At 37.8% G+C, this 9,713-nt stretch overlaps 1 pseudogene; it reads right to left on the bottom strand.

The window, feature by feature from the left end:
- Nucleotides 1–4,105: 4,105 nt before the first annotated feature.
- LOC116538013 lies at nt 4,106–8,560 on the bottom strand (annotated as a pseudogene).
- Between the last annotated feature and the right edge of the window lie 1,153 nt (nt 8,561–9,713).

Raw genomic sequence — 9,713 nt, 5'->3', positions numbered from 1 at the left:
TTCAGGTACAAAGTTAGTTTAACATTCAAAAACAGGTCAACGCACTGTAGTCAATTCATACCAAAGTATTTACTTTGAAATAAATTAAAAATGTAAGATGGATGAGTAAAGGGCTGGATAGAGAAATAAATATATGATAAAGCAAGTACAGTAAAAGATTAATGGTATGATGTAGTTGGTGGGTATATGGTTCACCAAAAAATTCTTTCATCTTGGCCATACATTTGAAAATAATTTTTCACAACAAAATTTTGGAAAAAACAAATCAATTTAACCAATCAAATTAACAACATAAAGAAGAAAAAGCATGACCACTTCAATAGATGGAGAATTAGCATTCGAAAAATCAATACCCGTTTATGAATTTTTAAACTCTCAAGTAGGTATAGAAGGGAACTTCCTTAATCTGATGAAAGGCATCTCCCAAAACTTACATCTAGCATCATATTTAGTAATGAAATCGTGAATTTCATCATTAAAGTTTTCTCCACCTTAAGATCGGAAAAAAAGCAAGGATATCTACTCCCATCATTTCTATTCAACATTGTACTGGTGATCTAGTTGTTACAATAAGTCAAGAAAAGGAAATAAATGGCATGCCAATTCGATAAGAAGAAATAAAACTGTCATTTACATATGACATTATTTTTACAGAGAATTTATAAAACAACTACTAGAACTAATAAATGAGTTTATCAACATCTCAAGGTGCAAGATCAATACAGAAATCAATTTATTTTTAGATCCTACTAGCAGAAACAGAAAAATTTCAAAAATCAATTTATAATAGTGTTATAAGACATAAAATACTTAGGAATAAATCTACCAAAAGACTTTAATGCCTGGACATTGAAAAGTATGGAAAAATGATAAGAGTGTTTAAAGAAGACTTAAAAATTGGGGAGCTAGGTGTAGTGCTGTAACCACAGCACTTTGGAATGCTGAGGTGGAGAGGATCACTTGAGGCCAAGAGTAAAAGATCTAATTAAACTCCAGAGCTTCTGTACAGCAAAGGAAACAATCACTAGAGTGAACCGACAACCAACAGAATGGGAAAAATTTTTTGCAATCTACCCATTTGACAAAGGGCTAATATCTAGAATCTACAAAGAACTAAAACAAATTTACAAGAAAAAAACAAACAAACCCATTCAAAAGTGGGTGAAGGGTATGAAAATTTTACAAAAGAAGTCATCGATGAGGCCAACAAACATGAAAAAATGCTTATCATCACTGGTCATTAGAGAAATGCAAATCAAAACCACGTTGAGATACCATCTCACGCCAGTTAGAATGGCGATCATTAAAAAATCTGGAGACAGCAGATGCTGGAGAGGATGTTGAGAAATAGGAACACTTTTACACTGTTGGTGGGAGTGTAAATTAGTTCAACCATTGTGGGAGACAGTGTGGCAATTCCTCAAGGACCTAGAAATAGAAATAACATTTGACTCAGCAATTCCATTACTGAATATATACCCAGAGAATTATAAATCGTTCTATTATAAAGACACATGCACACATATGTTCATTGCGGCACTGTTTACAATAGCAAAGACCTGGAGCCAACCCAAATGTCCATCATCGATGGACTGGATAAAGAAAATGTGGCACATATACACTATGGAATACTACAAAGTCATAAAAAATGATGAGTTCATGTCCTTCATAGGGACATGGATGAACCTGGAAACCATCATTCTCAGCAAACTGACATAAAAACAGAAAACCAAACACCATACGTTATCACTCTTAGGCAGGTGTTGAACAATTAGAACATGTGGATATAGGGTGGGGAGCATCACACACTGTGATCAGTAGAGGGGACTAGGGGAGGGACAGCGGAGGTGGGGAGGGTGGGGAGGGATAATGAGGGGAGAAATACCAGATATAGGTGATGGGGGGATGAAGGCAGCAAACCACCTTGCCATGTATGTACCTATGCAACAATCCTGCATGATCTGCACATGTACCCCAGAACCTAAATTACAAAAAAAAAAAAAAAAAAAAAAAAAGATCAGCTTAGGTAACACAGTGAGACCCTTGTCTCTATAAAACATTTTTAAAAATTAGCCAGGCATGGTGGTGCACACGTGTAGTCCCAGCAACTTGGCAGGCTGAGGCAGGAGGATCGTTTGAGCCCAGGAATTCAAGGCTGAAGTGAGCTACGATTGTGCAATTGCACTTCAGCCGAGATGGCGGAGTGACCCTGTCTCAAAACAAAAAACAAAAAAAAGAAGAGAGAGAGAGAAAGAGAGTGAGAGAGAGATGCCATGTTCGTGGAGGCCATGTTCATGGATTGGAAGACTACTCAATATTGTAAAAAAGTAAATTCTTCCCCAAACTGACCTTTAGACTTTATGCAATCCTAAACTCCTAGCAGGCTTTTTTTGTAGAAATTCCCAAGCCATATAAAATGGGAATTTATAAAATTCACATATAAAATTCACATATAAAATGTATGTGAAAATGTAAGTGACTTAGATTAGTTCAGTCTTGAAGAAGAACAAACTTGCAGAGCTTACATTCTTCACCTTCAAGTTTGCAAATCTTAAAGTAATCAAAATAGGGTGGCATTGGTCTAATGATAATCCACTAAATAAATGAACTGTAATAGGCGTCCATAAATTCACCCATACTTACACAGTCAGCCGATTTTCAATAAAATCAGCAAAATGAAACAATAGGGAAAAAAGGCCTTTTCAATAAATGTGGTGAAATAACTGGAAAAATAACCTATGAAGAAAAATTTAATCCCAACTCCCACTCTCACCATATACAAAATTTAATTTGAGATGGATCAGAGTCCCAAACATAGTCATTAAACTTATAAAGCTTTCAGAAGAAAGCACAAGACAATACCTTCAGGATGTGAGGGTAGACAGGACACAGAAAGCAATAACTATCAAAAAAGATAATTTAGCCTTCCTCAAAATTAAATATTCTTTCATCAAAAGTCATTAATTTTTTGAACTTTTATGTTGAAATAATAGCTGACTTAGAAAAAAATTGCAATATAGTTGTACAATGAGTTCCTGTATACTCTTCATCCAGATTCTCCAAATGTTAACATTTTTACTGCATTTGCTTTTTCATCCTCTTGATAGAAATCATTATATCGTTTTTAATATTTTGAATATAAGTTTTATCTATGTCTCTTTACTCCTAAACAACATTCTCTTATATAACTGTAGCTGAATTTTCAGTCATCTTACTAACATTAATGTAATACTATTATTTAATCTATAGACTTCGTTAAAATTTCATGAGTTTTTCCACTAATGTTCTTTGTAGCAAAGAAAAATTTATAAATATATATAGCAAAGTATCTGAAAGGTATCAATATCTTGGTTAACAATATTTCTAGGTTCTACCATGCCTGTTTTTTAGTTTAGTCTTTTTGTTTATGTGTATTTTCTCACTTTCATTCAACTTCTTTGTCAATTTTCGTTAAAAACTTGTTCCTTATTCCAGGTTCATCCATGTCCCTACAAAGGACACAAACTCATCGTTTTTGATGGCTGCATAATATTCCATGGTGTATATGTGCCACATTTTCCCTGTCCAGTCTATCATCGATGGGCATTTGGGTTGGTTCCAGGTCTTTGCTATTGTAAACAGTGCTGCAATGAACATTCGTGTGCACGTGTCCTTATAGTAGAACGATTTGTAATCCTTTGGATATATACCCAGTAATGGGATTGCTGGGTCAAATGGAATTTCTATTTCTAGGTCCTTGAGGCTGGAAACCATCATTCTCAGCAAACTGACAGAAGAGCAGAAGATCAAACACCGCATGTTCTCACTCATAGGTGGGTGTTGAACAATGAGAACACATGGACACAGGGAGGGGAGCACTACACACTGGGGTCAGTTGGGGGGAAATAGGGGAGGGACAGTGGGGGGTGGGGAGTTGGGGAGAGATAGCAAGGGGAGAGATGCCAGGTGTATGTGATGGGGAGGAAGGCAGCAAATCACACTGCCACGTGTGTACCTATGCAACAATCTTCCGTGTTCTTCACATGTACCCCAAAACCTAAAATGCAATAAAATAAATGGGAAAAAATCCAAAAAAACAAACAAACAAACAAAAAAAACTTGTTCCTTAAAGCCTTTTACAGAATTTTTGAAAATTCACTTTTTTAAAACTATGTATACAGGTCTTCACTTCATTTTTCAGCAAAGACAACTTATTTGGTATCAGTGTCTCATCATTTGATAAGACCAATGGAGGGTATGGATAGTAGCCAGCTGTTTTTGAATTGCTTGAAGAGAATCTTGCAAATTTGTAGTCCAGAAGTAATTCTGCTATTGCTTCAATATTTGGAATTGCAATAGTGCTGTAAGTACTGATTCTCTTACACGACCATGTATAAATCAAGGACCCTTCTGTATTTTCCAGTCCCAAATCTGAATCAATAAAGAAGCCTCATTTTTTAGATGAAGTATCTAGGAGCTTTGTCTTTGGCCCCTCATATTTTCTTCTCTAGAGGCTCTGACTTCTCAGGCCTCTGATGCCTCGCACATTCATCCCCTCTGCATTCTTCCAGGATAAGGACTGTCTCCCAATTACTATAGTGATGAGCCAGGAAAATATCCGAATGCATGCTGTCACCAAAATAAATAATCTTGGCTTCAGGCTTGCCAGTCATTTTCTTTAGAAGTTCATAGAGGTGGACAGCATTCCCTTGGGAGCACCAGCCATGTTTATCCAGAGATGGGAGTGCCTCCTGCTCATGATTCTTGAGCGTCCGGAAAGGTCTCTGACTTGGTAAGTGCGAGAAGAAACCAGGTTTCAATGCATTTATAATCACAATGTCAAAAAGGTCTGTAAAATCATTCCCAAGGATATACTTGCAGAATAGTCTACAGTAATCACTGTGAGAACGGGTAATTAACAGAAGAAATTTCCCAGCATTCTTTAGCTGTTGAAGATTTTTTCACAATTTCAGGACAACTGTGTAACTAGCTGCCTGGATCTCTTTTTATTTCTGGAAAATATATTCCACAGTTTTCCTTAAAAGCTGACATTTTATAATTGTGCTGTATAGCAGCAACTATATCCTTCCAAAAACCAAATGTTTTTTGACCATTGTTTGTTGTTAAATAGTCCACCACCCTGGCACATAGAAGAGCTCCCAGCAGGTCAAAGTAGTTGTCGTAAAAATAATATTTTCCTGAGTGGCAAGCCATCCAGTGTCCAACAAGAAGTGCTTCCACTCTTTCTTGCCATATGCCTCTGCGAGCACCTCTGGAGTCATCATCTTGGTTTCATGGCTTGCCTTGAGAACAGTGCCATTATCAGCAAGTTTAAGGAAGTTCCCATCTTCTAGATCCAATGCCTAACTCTTGCAACAGAAATCCCAATACTCTGGGGTCACATTGAGCAATTCCTTATCATACTCTTTTTCCTTAACTAGGAACGGGTCAAAGCTATTATAAATGAGCAGGGTACTCTCCAACAGGTTGTAGTGACACAGAATATGGTCCAGGTCGAATCCATCCACGTTGCAGGCAGCCAGGGAGAAGTGCTGAGCACTGGCTGCACGGGGAACACCTCGACTGGGGAGGATGCAAACTTTGCTCACGTTTTAAAATGAATATGTATTAATTGTGTAATAATAAGAAGCTACTATTAATAAATAAAAAATAGGCTGGGTGTGGTGGCTCACGCCTGTAATCCCAGCACTTTGGGAGGCCAAGGCAGGTGGATCACGAGGTGAAGAGATCAAGACCATCCTGGGCAACTTGGTGAAACCCTGTCTCTACTAAAAATACAAAAATTAGGTGGGTTTGGTGGTGCGTGCCTGTAGTCCCAGCTACTTAGGTGGCTTAGGCATGACAATCGCTTGAACCTGGGAGGGAGAGGTTGCAATGAGACAAGATCGGGCCACTGTACTCCAGCCTGGCAACAGAGTGAGACTCTGTCCCAAAAACATAAAATAAAATAAAATAAAATAAAATAAAGTGAAATATGTGTATGTGAGAAGATGCTATTAGGATCCATGGAACCACAGACAGGGAGAAAATATTTGCAAACTATATATCTAACAAAGGACTTATATCCAGGGTTCATAACAAATTCCTACAACTCAACGATAAAAAGACAAATGACCCAATTAGAAAATGAGCAAAAGACTCTGACAGATATTTCATAGAGAAAAGGAATATTAGTGTCCAATAAGCAAGGGAAAAAGTGTTCAACATCATTAGTTATCAGGAACATGCAAATTACAGCCACTGCAGGCATTAAAATGGTTAAAATTTTATTTAAAACAATGGTGGGTTGGAGCCTCATGCCTGTAATTCCAACACTTTGAGAGCCAAGGCAGGAGGATCGCATGAGGCCAGGAATTTGAGACCAGCCTGGGCAACATGGTGAGACCCTATCTCTACAAAAAAATTAAAATTTAAAAATTAGCTAGGTGTGGTGGCATGCAAACTGTAGTCCCAGATACTCAGGAGGCTGAGGCAGGAGGACTGGTTGAGCCCAAGAGTTCAAGGCTGCAGCGAACTATGATGTCACTGTGCTCCAGTCTGGGCAATAGAGCAAGACCCTATCTCAAAACAAAACAACAACAAAAAAAAAAAAAAAAAAAGGAAGAAAATTATTTCCTAAGAAGAATCCCAAACTCAGCAAAATGACCACAAGCAAATATAAAGAACACATTTTTTGGCCGGCGTGGTGGCTCACACCTGTAATCCCAACACTTTGGGAGGCCAAAGCGGGTGGATCACCTGAGGTTGGGAGTTCGAGACCAGCCTGACCAACATGGAGAAACTCTGTCTCTAATAAAATACAAAAATTAGCCAGATGTGGTGGCAGGCACCTATAATCTCAGCTACTCAGGATGCTGAGGCAGGAGAATTGCTTGAACCCAGGAGGCGGAGGTTGCAGTGAGCCGAGATTGCACCATTGCACTCCAGCCTGGGCAAAAAGAGCAAAGCTCCATCTCAAAAAAAAAAAAATTATTTACATCTGCAAACTTCAAAAATATTTCCTTTGTACTCTTTCTCTAATAGGAAGATTTGCTGTTTTTACAATTAAGGAGTAAACAAGAGAGGAAGACATGGAAACCAGGATAATTTAACCCACAATAGAGACAAGGGGGTTTCCATAACAACAGGGGAAAGAAGCCTCAAGATCATAACTATGAGCACTTGTGAGAAATGAATCCAGAATGGAGCAGTGAACCATATTTACGTGGTTATAATAATATAAATACCGAATATTGGTTTGGCCAAAAAATGGGATAGGAATACAGGGGGATGAGAAAATCCAGGCAGGAATCATATAAGAGAATTATGCCCTCAACTACTGTAATGAAAAGTGCATATATAACATCTCCAATGGACAAATCAAGAAATAACAATATCCCCATATTATTTTTTAGAAACAAGATAAATATATCCAAGAAGACTTCAAATCCGTTGAAAGTGGTTATCTTTTGAAAGATAAACAGCTGGCCACTGGCCGGGCACTGTGGCTTATGCCTGTAATCCTAGAACTTTGGGAGGCTGCGGCGGGCAGATCACTTGAGGTCAGGAGTTTGAGACCAGCCTGGTCAACATGATAAAACCCTGTTTCTACTGAAAATACCAAAAAAGTAGCCGGGAGTGGTGGCTTACACTTGTAATCCCAGCTACTTGGGAAGCTGGGGCAGGGGAATCTTTTGAATTTGGGAGACAGAGGTTGCAGTGAGCCGAAATCGTACCACTGCCCTTCAGCTAGGGCCACAGAGACTGTCTCAAAAAAAAAAAAAAAAAAAGAAAAAGAAACAGCCTAATTACATGATTAATTTAAAAAAAAACCCAACAAACAAAAAATCCTGATCTCAAACAAAATCTATAAACCTTTACAGATATTTACTATCATACTCCCTGTCCGTGATTCTCCTGAACAAATTCTAAGACTCCTCTTGTTTTTGAAATATATTTTAAAGTCTTTTGTTAGCCATATATTTTACCTGCTTTCCATTGGTTTCTATTACTCCTCCTGCTTTCAAAATGCTTTTCAAATATATATTGTCAGGGTTTTTTTGTTTTTGTTTTTTGAGATGAAGTCTCACTCTCTCACCCAGGCTGGAGTGCAATGGCCTGATCTCAGCCCACTGCAACCTCTGCCTCCCAGGTTCAAGCGATTCTTCTGCCTTAGCCTCCTGAGGAGCTGGGATTATAGGCACGTGCCACCACGCCCAGCTAATTTTTGTATTTTTAGTAGAGACGGGTTTCACCTTGTTGGTCAAGCTGGTCCTGAACTCCTGACCCTGTGATCTGCCCATCTTGGCCTCCGAAAGTGCAGGGATTACAGGCATAAGCCATCGTGCCCTCCCTATATTGTCAGTCTTTTAAATTTTGTTTACTTGTGAGTGCAAGGGCTTGCCTTTCTTATGGATGCTCAAACTACTCCTGAAAAGGCTTATGGAATAAACTTAGATTGTGCTCAGGTGTGAAAAAGAATCAATTAATTACTTCTGCCTGGAAGTTACTTGCTCCCCTTTTCTCTTTGCGTAAGCATTTTTAAACTAAATGGCCAAAGTCGTATCTTAAAAATTGCCATATCGATGATTTTATTTCCAAAACATTCTCTATCAATGAAAAGACTAAAAACAGTCTAAGTGTCCATCAGTCAGGGCCTGGTTAAATGAATTATGATGTATCTACCCAATGGAATGTTATGTGGATTATTATACAGCTATTAAAAAATTAGGAAGCTCTCTATGTACTGATATAAAATATATCTTGTTAAAGGTTAAAAAGCAACGTGTAGTATAGTGTTTAGAGCATTCTACTTTTGTATAACAAAGGAGACAAGGATATATATTTGCATAAACACTGGAAGAACATGCAAAAAAAAACAGGTAAAATGGGATGGAAGGGGAGAGGGAATGCGATTTGTCAATGTACATCTTTTTCTGTCGTTCTGATTTTTGAACCATGTGAATGTATTACCTTACTAAACAAAACGGGAGAAAGGACAAGAAAATGGTCACCTTTGGAGGAGCAGAAATAGATGGAATGTGTCAGGAGACTGATGTTTGGCATTATAAGCATTTTTGGCACAATTTGAGTTTTCAAATGATGTGCAGATTATTTGGCATTCAGTGGATTACCAGCAGAAGAATTAAAAAGAGCAACAGTTAAAAGTAGTTACTTCTAGGAAGTATGTCTGAAAATGGAGAGGAGTGAGGCAGGCAGATATTGCATTTCATTAAAAAACCTGTACTATTGCTTATTTTTAATCTTACGCCTGTGTTACTAGGGTAAAATTTTAAATAGAACATCCCACTGCCCCACCCAAGCAAAAAGAAGGCAGAAAGTGGAAGCTTATATGGATAAAGAGAAAGTATCTACTAGTCACAAGGAGGGACTGTGTTTAGTCTGTAAACTTTCCTAGTCAAAACTGTGTCCTTAGTTCTGGATTAAGACAATGTATTTAAGTAAAGCAACCAAGACACAGCCTCTTCAGCAGGAAAAGCAATGTCTGGTTGTGATAAAGATACAATTAATCTTTTAAAAATATGTGTTGGAAACCATTCCATATCAGTTAATATAGACTAACATCATTTTTTAAAGCTGCTGCATAAATTCCACAGTGTAGAGACACTGTAATTAAACTATGTCCCTTTTAGTGGACATTTCTGTTGTTACAATGTCACACTAAACATATAAATCTCTGAGCTTATGTGCAATAAGAGATTCCTAGAAATGGA

The sequence above is a fragment of the Sapajus apella genome, unplaced genomic scaffold (genome assembly GCF_009761245.1).
Source record: "Sapajus apella isolate SASKATOON/1434 unplaced genomic scaffold, GSC_monkey_1.0 scaffold115, whole genome shotgun sequence".
NCBI lineage: Eukaryota > Metazoa > Chordata > Mammalia > Primates > Cebidae > Sapajus > Sapajus apella.
Note: the sequence above shows the minus strand (reverse complement) of the source record. Positions and strands in the feature narration are given on the sequence as shown.